At 37.9% G+C, this 16,615-nt stretch overlaps 1 pseudogene; it reads right to left on the bottom strand.

Annotated features, from left to right (window-relative positions):
* Positions 1 to 400: 400 nt before the first annotated feature.
* On the bottom strand, positions 401 to 4,355 carry LOC114899540 (annotated as a pseudogene).
* Between the last annotated feature and the right edge of the window lie 12,260 nt (positions 4,356 to 16,615).

The following is a 16,615-nucleotide window of genomic DNA, read 5'->3' as shown; positions in this document are numbered from 1 at the left end:
ACACTCCATCAATCCCTAATATTCTTCTCCTGCTTCTCAGCTGGTTAATATCTATGATTGATCTTTGGCCAAGCAGTAAACATAGAAATGTGTTTACATTAGTTCACCTAATTATAAATTTGCTTTTCCAGTTATGATAGGACACTTTCAAATTTCATAGAATTTAAATATGCTTGCTAAATATAATTTTAAAACTCTTTAAAATTTGTGCAGGAATAGTGAAAACACTATATTTAAGAACCACATCTGGATTGGAATGAAAAACCTGCCACTTAATATCTGTGATTTTAGGTGACTTAACCTCTCTGAGACTCAGTTTACTCATCCAGAGAAAGGAAATAACAGCATCAACTCTTTAAGAGTCATGGTATAGGTAAAATCTCTTAGCACTCAATATGGTTTAGTTTTCTGTTTCTGCTTCCAAGTCAATATCTCCTTACAAAATAAAAAAGAAGAAAAAGAAACATTAACCCTCTGACATCCCAGTCTGAAAAAAAGTCTCTGTGGCATGCTGAACTAAGAATCTAACCTCAGTGTCTTTTATTTCAATTATATATCCTGGGATTACACAGTTTGGGGATAATGTTAATGAGTTTTCACACACAATAAATGATGCACAAGACAAGCTATTTAGTATCCAAATCTGACAAGTTGATGTTCTGTAAAGCTGCTTTAAGAATTTGAGTGAAAGATAATTGAAACATTACAAGGATGTAATGTTTCCATTACTTCAATACATATGTTAAAATACTAAATAAAAATTAACTGCAGTCTATAGAACCTGATTATATTACTATTACTTCTATTATTTCTGGGCTAACAAAATTAAATTTCAGATTGGTTGAACTTTATGGAAAATGAGGAAGTTTGCTGTAGAGCTGTAAAGAAGAATCATATTTTCAATCACACCACACAACCAAGATACAGCATATTCAAAGTGCTGAAAACCAATGATAAAAACATAAATCTTGGAGGCAGCAAAATATTACATACAAAGAAAACAGAAAACGACTTCATCAGACAAATATAACCTGAGAGAAATTGCTGCCAGTAGATCTAAGAAATATTAAAGAATACTTTTTATATCAAATCAATATGATATCAGACAGAAATCTAGATTTGTTTAATAAATAAAGATCTCTGGAAATTGTAAAAAATGATAATAACTACATTTTTTCTTATTTTGACTTGCTTTAATAGAAATGTGACTCTCTGAAAGAAAAATAGTAAAAATAAAGTGGCTAATAACATAAATACAATTAAAATATATAATTAAAAGAGGATAGAGGAATGGAAGGAGTAATTATACTTATCCTGTTGTAAGTTTACCACTGTTTTTCACAGCTATAAATAATGGACCAACAGTGAAGCATGAATGGAATAAAAAAGAAACGCTCAACCCAAAAGCTATCATGATAAAAAGAAAAAGGGAACAAAGAGCCGATAATAAGAGAAAAATAAGTTGGTGTAATTAAATTCAAATATATCAATAATTGCATTACATATAAACAGTCTGTAGACCCAATTAGTGATAGAGATGGTCAAATTGGATTTTAAAAGATACAATCTATATATTGTCTATTGAAACCAAATTCAAATATAAAGATGTTGAAAGGTTAAATGTAATAATATGGAAAAATATAATATGTAAATATTAAGCAAAGAAATCTGGAGTGGCTATAGTAATATCAAAAAATAGAATTCAGAACAAGGCATATTACCAGAAAAAAGCAGTCAATGAGGGAAAAGACATAATAATCCCAATAAAGCTTCAAAATGCATGAAGCAAAACCTGATAGAACTGAAGAGTAAAAAGAAAAATCCACAATTGTAATTGGATATATTAATACTTCTCTGTCTGAAATCCATAGAACAGCAAATATACAGTAAACATATACAAGACCTGATAAACAGAAGTTGACCTAGATGACATCTATAAATCCCTCCAACAAACAAAAGCAAAGATACAAATTTCAAAAAGCTTTTGGAATACGTAGCCAAAATAGAACATTTTCTGAGCCATTAAACAAAAATCAATATATCTGAAAGAACTGATGATGGTCAAAGTCTATTTTCTGAGCACAATGCAATTATTGTTGATAACAGGAAGATATCTGGAAAAAGCCAAATATTTGGAAGTAAACAAATGCTTCTAAATAACTCATAATAGTTCTAAATAACTCATGAGATTCATAAGGGAAATTAGAAAATATTTTAATTGAATGAAAATGAAAACATTACATATTACAATTTGTGGGAAATAGATAAGGCAGTGCTTATGGGGATTTTACAGCATTAAACACTTGTCTTTAGAAGGAAGTAAGGTCTCAAATCAGCTACCTAATATTCCATGTTAAGCAACAATAAAAGAAGGGGGGTAAATAAACCCAAAGCAAACAGAAGAGAGGAAATAATAAAGATAAAAGCAGAAAAGATGAAATAGTAAAGAGAAATAATAGGAAAAATCAATTAAAAGGGAACTGTGTTTTTGAAAAGATCAATGAAACTGAAAAATCTCTAGCCAGAATGATCAACTAACTCAAATCTACAAGAAGAAATGAAAAGCACTGGAATGGTACATCTGTCAGTAAATATAGACTATATATACAATGTTTCTCCTCAATTTTATTAAAAGACATAAGATTACATAAAGCAATAATTATAATATTCTGTTTTTAAGTTTGTAACATACACAGATGTCATTTTTTAATTCAATTTATTTAAACTAAAAAAAAGTTCACACATTTATTCCAACCCCTGCCCACCACCTCTGGCAACCATCTATATAAATATAAATATATGTAGATTCCATATATGACAAAGATCATACAGTATTTGTCTTTCTTTGTCAGACTCATTTCACTTTATATAATAATTTGTAAATTATATGGCAAAATAGAACAAAAGAGGAAAATGGATATGGAGCAGTAATAGAGAAAAGTTGCAATATTTTATTGGAGTTAAGACAGTATTATTGTGAAGTAGATCATAATATATTGATTCATATTATAAATCCTGGAGTAAATAGAAAATCAACAGAGGAATTAAAATGAATACTAAAAATTTGGTTTTACATGAAATGAGTTAAGGAGGAATAAAGAAGCAACAAAGACAACAGACATAAAAAACAAATGGCAGTCGTAAAGCCAATTAATGACTATGTCAAGTATAAATGGACTCATCACTCCAATCAAAAGTCAGAGATTTATTTTATTTTATCTCATCTTACTTTGGTAACTTTATTTTCTGTCACCCTATTTCCTTTTTCTTTTTTTTTTTTCCTTTGGGTACGCGGGCCTCTCACTGTTGTGGCCTCTCCGGTTGCAGAGCACAGGCTCCAGACGCGCAGGCTCAGCGGCCATGGCTCACGGGCCCAGCCGCTCCGCGGCATGTGGGATCTTCCTGGACCGGGGCACGAACCCATGTCCCCTGCATCGGCAGGCGGACTCTCAACCACTGCACCACCAGGGAAGCCCCCTATTTCCTTTTTAAGAGTCTGCAGAAGAACAGCTGCAGACCACTCAGCGGTTACTCCTCCCATTCCGTGGCCTGAGCAGTGGCAGGTGCAGCCCATCTTCAGTGACATCTTCACTGACCACTGTGCACTGTGGTTCTCAGTGGGGAACTAATGGGCATGCACAGAGGGCACCTGCCGCCTTCAGACCAGGCTGCCACCTCGGATTGAGCAGCAGTAAATTCAGGAGCTGAAGTCCGTTCACCCTTAATTCCTCCTTGCTCACAGCCTTCTCAGCTGAGGCCGGCCCTTCCTTTACAAACACCTGTTGAGGATCTTCGCACAAGTCGAGAGTAGGCGGGACTCCCGCAGGTGCTCACGGGAGAGGGAACCGCGCATGCGCAGAACTTCCCGGGTCAGCGTCCGTCAATCACGCCAGGCCCGCAGAGCGAGCTCCCGGTTGTTGCACAGATGGCGGTGTACACACAGCAAAGAGACTGGTTTGTGTTACACGGAGCAGTGGTAGGCAGGTTCACAGAAGATTTCTTTCACGCCGGTGGTCAGGCCTGGTGTCGGGAACCACCGCGAGTCTCGGCTTCCGGAAGCCTGCCGGGCTCCGGTGAGTGAGGTTCCAGGAGCGAGGTGACCAGCAGTAGGAGTGGCGCCCATGGCAGCAGCAAACTTCCGCACAGCTCTCTGGCTGGTCTTCCTGGAGGTTATGATACTGACATCAGCCAGGTTTTCAATGGCAGTGATGGCAGAAGAGGACGGCAGAAGCTTCTCCCAGTTCTCTTCAGATTTAGAGGTAATGCCATTACTTTTCCTTCTTATATAACTGTCCGATTTGGAAGTCAAGGTCGGTGCCACCTAAGTGGGTTCTTGCTGCAAGCTTTGAGGACATCCTCCTTCATTTGCAGGACATTAAAGGCTCAGGGCATTGTGAAAGTTTCTCTTTAAGTTATGCTGGGAACCCAGAACAATGCCTTACAGACTGCTGTCTGGGTAGCACAGAAAGGGAAAAGTCAAAGATTTTAAATTTGTAAATTGGACTAAGGAGCAAGATTAAATCATATTGAGTAGAAAAGATATGTTGGATTCAAAGATGCAAACGAAGGCTTACCCATATATTACTATATTCTCTATCAATATGTTAAATCTATCCACCTTAGTTTTGAAAGATATTTTTTAGGGGATTATACATATCATGAGGCTTTGCCTATAAAATCTATGTTACTAAGGGATTATTAAAAATGAAAGCCAATCAAATAATAGTATACTAAAAAGTTTATAGATATAGGAAAAGAAATGATTTTTAAGAAGTACATGAAATTTTAAAGTTCAGACATTTCAGATTGTAATGAAATGTTCTGTGATGGAAATACTCTGTAGCCAGTAAGTTTGGAAATGTTATATAGACTATATCCTCTGCAAGAGATTCATCATTCACATTAGCATCATGGAGTAGTCCTGCAAGAAAAGAACTATGACTGAATTTAATGTACCATTTCTGTCATATTTGTCCATGAAATGTATGTATTTATAGTCTATATAACAATTGTATTTATATATAACAGTTACTAATACCCACATAAACAGATTTCCTTGCAGGATTCTCACACATTGATGTAAAGAAAAGCATACAGATCCTTCTTAGTGTTCATTAAAATATAAGCTCTAAGAGGGCCTTTTTACCCCAAAGCTTAGTACGGTGCCTGGTATAGATTATATGTTTTCTTTTATTTTTGTTATATCTGTATCTATATCTAACTGCTGATCTATAGAGAGTGAGATAAATGGTTGAATGAATAAGTTACTTCATTCCAATTATGAAACAGATATAACATATTAGTATACATCTGAAGGAAAAATCAATACTAAGAAAATCAATATAAAAATCAATATAAGAAAACCAAAACAATTGTTCACCACAAACAGGCAGCTTATTTTGTTTCTCCTATTTGTGGATCGTTAATTTTAAGTGAGTGATCTAAAATGAATACGCTTCAAACAACAATATAGAAAGGAATAGTGAAGTATCTTTTGCCATAACTATAGATGCTGGCATTAATAACATTTCCTAGAGAGAATCAGCATTCTACAGGATAATACAGTTGCTTCCTTGGTTATAGAACACTAAATTGAATAGCAGTGGTGGTACAATTTATTGAAATATGAGCCAATTGATTATTGATTTTTTAAAATAGTTTGTCTCCCTTCTGTTTTAAATGGATAGCCAGACTTTGTTCTGTCTTGTCTCAGGAAAGCTGTGGCACAATAAAGATTACATAAAGTCCAAGGATGTTTCTCAAGAACAGATTGTATTGGGTGTCTAGGAAGAAAAGGAAAAGGCAGATGGGAAAATTCCTTTGAGGACAGCAGAGAGGAATGGATAAGACCTCAGATGTGACTCCTGGGTGTATGGGGAAGGATCAATTCTAGGCATAGGGCTTTCATGTTTAATAAAACTTCTCACACACTACATATGACAAAGAATTGAGTGACCCAGATAATTGAGGAATTGTATAGTCTTCAACAATGACATTATTAAAGGCCACTATGATAGAAAGATAATTGAAATTCTCTTACATTTTCAGGAACTCAGAGTGCTCCTAGATTCTTAAGAAACCTTACAGAGGCTGAAGAAAAGCAAATGATGCTGACACTAATTATCCTGACAAACTAGTAGTTTAGGCTCATAGATGAATTAGAAGTTAATTAATGGAAACCTAGAAATGTGATATTCTGTGATTTTAAAAGTTGACTTTAAACAAAGTGTTTTGTTAAGAATATAAAACATGGGGCTTCCCTGGTGGCTCAGTGGTTAAGAATACACCTGCCATATATCCTGAGAAAACCATAATTCAAAGAGTCATGTACCACAGTGTTCATTGCAGCTCTATTTACAATAGCCAGGACATGGAAGCAACCTAAGTGTCCATCAACAGATGAATGGATATAGAAGATGTGGCACATATATACAATGGAATATTACTCAGCCATAAAAGAAATGAAATTGAGTTATTTGTAGTGAGGTGGATGGACTTAGAGTCTGTCATACAGAGTGAAGTAAATCAGAAAGAGAAAAACAAATACCGTATGGTAACACATATATATGGAATCTAAAAAAAAAAAAAAAAAGGTTCTGAAGAACCTAGGGGCAGGACAGGAATAAAGAGGCAGATGTAGAGAATGCACTTGAGGACACAGGGAGGGGATAGGGTAAGCTGGGACGAAGTGAGAGAGTGGCATGGACATATATACACTAGCAAATGTAAAATCGATAGCTAGTGGGAAGCAGCCACATAGCACAGGGAGATCAGCTCGGTGCTTTGTGACCGCCTAGAGGGGTGGGATAGGGAGGGTGGGAGGGAGACGCAAGTGGGAGGAGATATGGGGACATATGTATATGTATGGCTGATTCACTTTGTTATAAAGCAGAAACTAACACACCATTGTAGAGCAATTATACTCCAATAAAGATGTTAAAAAAAAAATGAATACGACTGCCAATGCAGGGGATACAGGTTCGAGCCCTGGTCTGGGAAGATCCCACATGCCATGGAGCAACCAAGCCCATGTGCCACAACTACTGAGCCTGTGCTCTAGAGCCTGCGAGCCACAACTACTGAAGCCTGCATGCCTAGAGCCTGTGCTCCGCAACAAGAGAAGCCACTGCAATGAGAAGCCCGTGCACCACAATTAAGAGTAGCCCCTGCTCGTATCAATTAGAGAAAGCCCACACACAGCAATGAAGACCCAACACAGCCAAAAATAAAAAAATTAAAAAAAATATATAAAACATTTTAGATAAGTGGACAATTTACAAAATATATTGAGGCAGAGAAAATATTTCCTACAATACTGTAATGATGGATACATGTCATTGTACACTTGTTCAAAACCATAGAACGTACAGCACCAAGAGTGAACCCTAATGTAAACCAAGGATTTTGAGTGATTATGATGTGTATGTAGGTTCTTCAACTGTAAAAATATATCACTCTGGTGGGGGATGTTGATAATGAGGGAGGCTCTACATGTGTGGGGAAGGAGGGGGTATATGGGAAATACCAGTATCTTCCCCTCAACTTTTCTGTGAACCTAAAACTACTCTTAAAAATAATATATATATGCAAAATAAATGTATATATTTATGAATATATTTATATATAGAGAGAGAGAGACAAAAAGTGTAGTGGGAGGGTAATTTTTACTAGGTACAAATAAATTTGGACATCAGCAGCAACCATAAGTTAAGGAAAATGTTGCTTTCAGATGTCTGTTGTTTTTGTAGACATCCAAATCCTAGAGGGTTCAAAGAGAGCCAAGCACTGACAATATCGATGAAGTATAAGAGTAAAAATGTCTGATGATGCAAGCAAAGCCAGACAGAGTCATCTTAACACAAATTTTGCACTGGTAAGACTGAGACTGGAGGCAATATTCATTGCATTGTTTATGTAAAATGGCAGCCAAGTGAACTGAAGTGGTTTGTAAAAAAAATACATAATTAACACAATTGTGTGCCATAAAAGTTTACATATGGATGAAACCAGATTGCTTGAGAAAAGTGCCTGTTAGGACCTTATTTTTAAAAAGAAAATAGCTTAACTAGGATTGAAGTCTATGGAAATAAGGCTTATGTCTTTAACTTGGGGAAAGTAGGAGACTGCAAGTCGGTAGCACAGCTTGTTTATTACACACACACAAAAAAAACACATTTAGAGGTCTCTTTATTTGTTTTTGCTTCACATAAAATTCAAGTTGTGCAAAATTATCTTAAATGGAACAATTGTGAAAGAAAGGATTTATCTCTAATTAGTTACTTCTAAGAGAGGATTATTAAACTGTTCCTGGAATTATTTCAATTTGTCATTGTTGATTTAATTTTGAATATTTTTCCCTTTCCTGTTTTCATTCAATGATGTTTTATGGCAAAAACATTTAGAATTAAAATAGATTTAATTAATAAATTTTATTTGACATGGTACAATCTTTATAACTTCTAATAGGAGAAATAACCTGAAATAAGAGAGATCTAGTGAAGGCATGAATAATGAAAAACATTCACATGGGAGGCCCTACTTATACTGCAATGCTGTGTACACAAGATTTTTTTTTTAACATCTTTATTGGAGTATAATTGCTTTATAATGGTGTGTTAGTTTCTGCTCTATAACAAAGTGAATCAGCTATATACATACATATATCCCCATATCTCCTCCCTCTTTTGTCTCCCTCCCACCCTCCCTATCCCACCCCTCTAGGTGGTCAAAAAGCACCCAGGTGATCTCCCTGTGCTATGCAGCTGCTTCCCACTAGCTACCTATTTTACATTTGGTAGTATATATCAGTCCATGCCACTCTCTCACTTTGTCCCAGCTACCCCATCCCCTCCACGTCCTCAAGTCCATTCTCTACATCTGTGTCTTTATTCCTGTCCTGTCCCTAGGTTCTACAGAACCATTTTTTTTTTTTTAGATTCCATATATATGTGTTACCATATGGTATTTGTTTTCTCTTTCTGATTTACTTCACTCTGTATGACAGACTCTAGGTCCATCCACCTCACTACAAATAACTCAATTTTGTTTCTTTTTATGGCTGAGTAATATTACTTTTGTGTTTATATACCACATCTTCTTTATCCATTAATCTGTCGATGGACACTTAGGTTGCTTCCATGTATGTCCTGGCTATTGTAAATAGTGCTGCAGTGAACATTGTGGTACATGACCCTTTTTGAATTATGGTTTTCTCAGGTATATGCCCAGTATTGGGATTGCTGGGTCATATGGTAGTTCTATTTTTAGCCTTTTAAGGAACTTCTAAACTGTTCTTGATAGTGGCTGTATCAATTTACATTCCCACCAACAGTGCAAAAGGGTTCCCCTTTCTCCACACCCTCTCCAGCATCATTGTTTGTAGATTTTTTGATGATGGCCATTCTGACTGGGGTGAGGTGATATCTTTTTGTAGTTTTGATTTGCATTTCTCTAATGATTAGTGATGTTGAGCATCCTTTCATGTGTTTGCTGGCAATCTGGATGTCTTCTTTGGAGAAATGTCTATTTAGGTCTTCTGCCCATTTTTGGATTGGGTTGCTTTTTTTTTGATATTGAGCTGCATGAGCTGCTTATATGTTGTGGAGATTAATCAGTTGCTTCGTTTGCAAATATATTCTTCCATTCTGAAGGTTGTCTTTTTGTCTTGTTTATAGTTTCCTTTGCTGTGCAGAAGCTCTTGAGTTTCAATAAGTCCCATTTGTTTATTTTTGTTTTTATTTCCATTTCTCTAGGAGGTGGGTCAAAAAGGATCTTCCTGTGATTTATGTCATAGAGTGTTCTACCTATGTTTTCCTCTAAGAGTTTTATAGTGTCTGGCCTTACATTTAGGTCTTTAATCCATTTTGAATTTACTTTTGTGTACGGTGTTAGGGAGTGTTCTAATTTCATTCTTTTACATGTAGCTGTCCAGTTTTCCCAGCATCACTTATTGAAGAGGCTGTCTTTTCTCCATTGTATAGTCTTACCTCCTTTGTCAAAGATAAGGTGAACATATGTGTGTGGGTTTATCTCTGGGCTTTCTCTCCTCTTCCATTGATCTATATTTCTGTTTCTCTGCCAGTACCATACTTATTGATTACTGTAGCTTTGTAATATATTCTGAAGTCAGGGAGCCTGATTCTTCCAGCACCATTTTTCTTTCTCAAGATTGCTTTGGCATTTCGGGGTCTTTTGTGTTTTCATACAGATTGTGAAATTTTTGGTTCTAGTTCTGTGAAAAATGCCATTGGTTGTTTGATAGGGGATTGCATCGAATCTGTAGATTGCTTGGGGTAGTATAGTCATTTTCACAATGTTGATTCTTCCCATCCAAGAACATGGTATATCTCTCCATCTATTTGTATCATCTTTAATTTCTTTCATCAGTGTCTTATAGTTTTCTGCATACAGGTCTTTTGTCTCCTTAGTTAGGTTTATTCCTAGGTATTTTATTTTTTGTTGAAATGGTAAATGGTAGTGTTTCCTTAATTTCTCTTTCAGATTTTTCATTAGTGTATAGGAATGCAGGAGATTTCTGTGCATTAATTTTGTATCCTGCTACTTTATACCAAATTCATTGATTAGCCCTAGTAGTTTTCTAGTAGCATCTTTAAGATTCTCTATGTACAGTATCATGTCATTGGCAAACAGTGACAGCTTTACTTTTTTTCTGATTTGGATTCTTTTTATTTCTTTTTCTTCTCTGATTTCTGTGGCTAAAAATTCCAAAATTATGTTGAATAATAGTGATGAGAGTGGTCAACCTTGTCTTGTTCCTGATCTTAGAGGAAATGGTTTCAGTTTTTCACCATTGAGGACAATGTTGGCTGTGGGTTTGTCATATACGGCCTTTATTTTGTTGAAGTAAGTTCCCTCTATGCCTACTTTCTGGAGGGTTTTATCATAAATGGGTGTTGAATTTAGTCAGAAGATTTTTCTGCGTCTATTGAGATGATCATATGGTTTTCCTCCTTCAGTTTGTTACTATGGTGTATCACATTGATTGATTTGCATATATTGAAGAATCCTGGCATTCCTGGTATAAACCACACTTGAACATGGTGTATGACTCCTTTAATGTGCTGTTGCATTCTGTTTGCTGGTATTTTGTTGAGGAGTTTTGCCTTTATGTTCATCAGAGATATTGACCTGTCGTTTTTTTCTTTGTGACATCTTTGTCTGGTTTTGGTATCAGGGTGATGGTGGCCTCGTAGAATGGGTTTGGGAGTGCTCCTCCCTCTGCTATATTTTGGAAGAGTTTGAGAAGGATAGATGTTAGCTCTTCTCTAAATGTTTGATAGAATTCGCCTGTAAGTCCATCTGGTCCTGGGCTTTTGTTTGTTGGAAGATTTTTAATCACAGTTTCAATTTCAGTGCTTGTGATTGGTCTGTTCATATTTTCTATTTCTTCCTCGTTCAGTCTCGGAAGGTTGTGCATTTCTAAGAATTTGTCCATTTCTTCCAGGTTGTCCATTTTATTGGCATAGAGTTGCTTGTAGTAATCTCTCATGATCCTCTGTATTTCTGCTGTGTCAGTTTTTACTTCTCCTTTTTCATTTCTAATTCTGTTGATTTGAGTCTTCTCCCTTTTTTTCTTGATGAGTCTGGCTAATGGTTTATCAATTTTGTTTACCTTCTCAAAGATCCAGCTCTTAGTTTTATTGATCTTTGCTATCATTCCTTCATTTCTTTTTCATTTATTTCTCATCTGATCTTTATGATTCCTTTCCTTCTGCTAACTTGTTGGAGTTTTTGTTCCTCTTCCTCTAATTGCTTTAGGTGTAAGATTAGGTTGTTTATTTGAGATGATTCTTGTTTCTTGAGGTAGGATTGTATTGCTATAAACTTTGTGATTAGAACTGCTTTTGCTGCATCCCTTAGGTTTTGGGTCATCATGGTTTCGTTGTCATTTGATTCTTGGTATTTTTTAATTTCCTCTTTGATTTCTTCAGTGATCTCTTGGTTATTTAGTACTGTATTGTTTAGCCTTCATGTGTTTATATTTTTTACAGATTTTTTCCATAATTGATATCTAGTCTCATAGCGTTGTGGTAGGAAAAGATACTTGATATGATTTCAATTTTCTTAAATTTACCAGTGCTTGAATTGTGACCCAAGATATGACCTATCCTGGAGAATGTTCCATGAGCACTTGAGAAGAAAGTGTATTCTGTTGTTTTTGGATGGAATGTCCTATAAATATTAAGTAAGTCCATCTTCTTTAATGTATCATTTAAAGCTAGTGTTTCCTTATTTATTTTCATTTTGGATGATCTGTCCATTGGTGAAAATGGGGTGTTAAAGTACCCAACTATGATTGTGTTACTGTTGATTTCCCCTTTTATGGCTGTTAGAATTTGCCTTATGTATTGAGGTGCTCCTATATTGGGTGCATAAATATTTACAATTGTTATATCTTCTTCTTGGATTGATCCCTTGATCATTATGTAGTGTCCTTCTTTGTCTCTTCTAGTAGGCTTTTTTTTAGTCTATTTTGTCTGATATGAGAATTGCTACTCCAGCTTTCTTCTGATTTCCTTTTTATGGAATATCTTTTTCCATCCCTTCACTTTCAGTCTGTATGTGTCCCTAGGTCTGAAGTGGTTCTCTTGTAGACAGCATTTATACGAGTCTTGCTTTTGTATCCATTCAGCCAGTCTATGTCTTTTGGTTGGAGCATTTAATCCATTTATATTTAAGGCAATTATCGGTATATATGTTCCTGTTACCATTTTCTTAATTGTTTTGGGTTTCTTATTGTAGGTCGTTTCCTTCTCTTGCGCTTCCTGCTAGCGAAGTTCCTTTAGCATTTGTTGTAAAGCTGGTTTGGTGGTGCTGAATTCTCTTAGCTTTTGCTTGTCTGTAAAGGTTTTAATTTCTCTGTCGAATCTGAATGAGATCTTTGCTGAGTAGAGTAATCTTGGTTATAGGTTTTTCCCTTTCATCACTTTAAATATGCCTTTCCATTCCCTTCTGGCTCACAGAGTTTCTGCTGAAAGTTTAGTTGTTAACCTTATGGGGATTCCCTTGTATATTATTTGTTTTATTTCCCTTGCTGCTTTTAATATTTTTTCTTTGTATTTAATTTTTGGTAGTTTGATTAATATGTGCCTTGGCATGTTTCTCCTTGGATTTATCATGTATGTGACTCTCTGCACTTCCTGGACTTGATTAACCATTTCCTTTCCCATATTAGGGAAGTTTTCAACTATTATCTCTTAAAATTTTTCTCAGCCCCTTTCTTTTTCTCTTCTTCTGTGACCCCTATAATTCAAATGTTGGTGCATTTAATGTTGTCCAAGAGGTCTCTGGGACTATCCTCAATTCTTTTCATTTTTTCTTTATTCTGCTCTGCAGTAGTTATTTCCACTATTTTATATTCCAGGTCACTTATCTGTTCTTCTGCTTCAGTTATTCTGCTATTGATTCCTTCTAGAGGAGTTTTAATTTCATTTTTTCATCATTGGTTTTTTGCTCTTTAGTTCTTCTAGGTCCTTGTTAAACGTTTCTTGTATTTTCTCCATTCTTTTTCCAAGATATTGGATCTTCTTTACTATCATTGTTTTGAATTCTTTTTCAGGTAGACTGCCTATTTCCTCTTCATTTGTTAGGTCTGGTGGGTTTTTATCTTGCTCCTTCATCTGCTGCGTATTTCTCTATCTTCTCATTTTGCTTAACTTACTGTGTTTGGGGTTTCCTTTTCGAAGGCTGCAGGTTCATAGTTCCTGTTGTTTTTGGTGTCTGCTCTCAGTGGCTAAGGTTTGTTCAATGGGCTCTGTAGGCTTCCTGGTGGAGGGGACTGGTGCCTGTGTTCTGGTGGATGAGGCTGGATCTTGTCTTTCAGGTGTTCAGGACTGCATCCTCTGGTGTGTTTTGGGGTGTCTGTGACCTTATTATGATTTTAGGCAGCCTCTCTGCTAATGGGTGGGGTTGTGTTCCTGTCTTGCTAGTAGTGTGGCATAGGGTGTCTAGCAGTGTAGCTTGCTGGTCATTGAGTGAAGCTGTGTCTTAGCGTTGAGATGGAGCTCTCTGGGAGAGCTTTCGCCATTTGATATTACGTGGAACCGGGAGGTCTCTAATGGACCAATGTCCTGAACTTGGCTCTCCTACCTCAGAGGCACAGGCCTGACACCTGGCAGGAGCACCAAGACCCTGTTAGCCACACGGCTCAGAAGAGAAGGGAGAAAAACGAAAGAAAGAAAGAAAAAATAGAATAAAAAGAAATGAAGTTATTAAAATAAAGAATTAAAAAATCATTAATAATAAAAATATTAAAAAGTAATAAATAAAGAAAGAAGAATGAAAGAAAGAAGAGAGCAACCAAACCAAAAACAAATCCACCAATGATAACAAGTGCTAAAAACTATACTAAAAAAAAAAGTACAGACAGACAGAACCCTAGGACACATGGTAAAAGCAAAGCTATACATACAAAATCACAGAAAGAAGCATACATGTACACACTCACAAAAGGTGAAAAAGGAAAAAAAAAGTCTATAGATTAAAAAAAAAGGAAGAGAGCAACAAATCAATGAACAATCTACCAATGATAATAAACTCTGAATACTAAACTAAGATAAACATAAAATCAGAAACCAGTCAGTTGCAGACAGCAAACCCCAAGTCTACAGTTACTCCCAAAGTCCACCGCCTCAATTTTGGGATGATTCGTTGTCTATTCAGGGATTCCACAGATGCAGGGTACATCAAATTGATTGTGGAGATTTAATCTGCTGCTCCTGGGGCTGCTGGGAGAAATTTTCCTTTCTCTTCTTTGTTCGCACCACTCCTGGGGTTCAGCTTTGGATTGGCCCTGTCTCTGCATGTGGGTCACCTGAGGGTGGCTGTGCCTTTCCAGACAGGACAGGGTTAAAGTAGCCGGTAATTAGGGGGCTCTGGTTCTCTCAGGCCAGGGGGAGGGAGGGATATGGGATGCTGGGCGAGCCTGTGACGGCAGAGGCAGGCGTGACGTTGCAACAGCCTGAGGCGCACCATGTGTTCTCCCGGGGAAGTTGTCCCTGGATCGTGGGACCCTGGCAGTGGCGGGCTGCACAGGCTCCCAGGAGGGTTTGTGGATAGTGACCTCTTCTCGCACACAGGCTTTTTGGTGGCTGCAGCAGCAGTCTTAGCGTTTCACGCCTGTCTCGGGTCCTTGCTGATAGCCGTGGCTTGTGCCTATTTCTGGAGCTCGTTTAGACGGTTCTCTGAATCCCCTCTCCTCACGGACCCCAAAACAATGATCTCTTGTCTCTTAGGCAGGTCCAGACTTTTTCCCAGACTCCCTCCTGGCTAACTGTGGCACACTAGCCCCTTCAGGCTGTGTTCACACAGCCAACCCATGTCCTCTCCCTGGGATCTGACCTCCGAAGCCCGAGCCTCAGCTCCCAGCCCCCGCCCACCCTGGCAGGTGAGCAGACAAGCCTCTCGGGCTGGTGAGTGCTGGTCGGCACCAATCCTCTGTGCGGGAACCTCTCCTCTTTGCCCTCCGCACCCCTGTTGCTGTGCTCTCCTCCATGGCTCCGAAGCTTCCCCCCCACCACTCCCATCTCCACCAGTGAAGGGGCTTCCTAGTGTGTGGAAACTTTTCTTCCTTCACAGCTCCCTCCCCAAGGTGCAGGTCCCGTCCCTACTCTTTTGTCTCTGTTTTTTCTTTTTTCCTTTGCCCTACCCAGGTATGTGGGGAGTTCCTTGCCTTTTGGGAAGTCTGAGGTCTTCTGCCAGTGCTCAGTAGGTGTTCTGTAGGAGTTGTTCCACATGTAATTGTATTTCTGATGTATTTGTGGGAAGGAAGGTGATCTCTGCGTCTTACTCCTCCGCTGTCTTGAAGGTCTCCCCTAGAGGGCAGTGTCTTCAGCATGATCACAGTCTTCTGGACCACATAGGATGGATGGTGGTTTTAGCACAGTCCTCTATCACTGGATCTTTCCCTGATCTTCTTGTTAAACTTCTGCTGGGTATGCCTCTATTATATCACACTAGTACCACTGTTAGTCTTCACTGGTTCTTAACTGATTGCTTTACTGCTTTCAGCAAATCCCTGAATCATTAATTGTGCCACAGTGTAATGCACATACATTTAGGCCCTTCAGGCAGGGCCAGAGGATTTCCAATTTTCAAGGCTTGCACTGGCTCTCCCTGGACAGGGCAGAACTTCTGTTCCATGAGCAGGAGCTAGGGATGGGAGAGATGGAGGTTTTGTTCTTCACTGTGTCCTCCCCAACCCAGATCCTCCCTGTGGAGAAGGAGCTGTGTGTATATGTACTTGAGGAGTAGGTAGAGCTTATGCTCTAGCTAGCTTCCACAACCCATCTTCCTCAATATATGTCTCCCAGACCACATAGTCTGGGAGATGGGATATTCATGTTCAATGGATGCCAAATCTACCCAAAAGAGCTCTTTTGCACCAGAGAGCTGGGGGGAGTCGATAATAGATATGCCTTTGCCAAGACACTGGAAGGGTTCTTCACGGGAGAATGTTGTAGCCCAGAGCTTGAAGTCCATGGCCTTCCAATGTTGTTAAAAATCTCTGTAGGGCTTCCCTGGTGGCGCAGTGGTTGAGAGTCCGCCTGCTGATGCAGGGGACGCGGGTTCATGCCCCGGTCCGGGAAGATCCCAC

Source organism: Monodon monoceros, unplaced genomic scaffold (genome assembly GCF_005190385.1).
Source record: "Monodon monoceros isolate NGI ecotype Baffin Bay Population unplaced genomic scaffold, NGI_Narwhal_1 Super_Scaffold_18, whole genome shotgun sequence".
Taxonomy (NCBI): Eukaryota; Metazoa; Chordata; class Mammalia; order Artiodactyla; family Monodontidae; genus Monodon; species Monodon monoceros.
The sequence above is the reverse complement of the archived record's forward strand: the minus strand, read 5'-3'. Positions and strand labels throughout refer to the sequence as shown.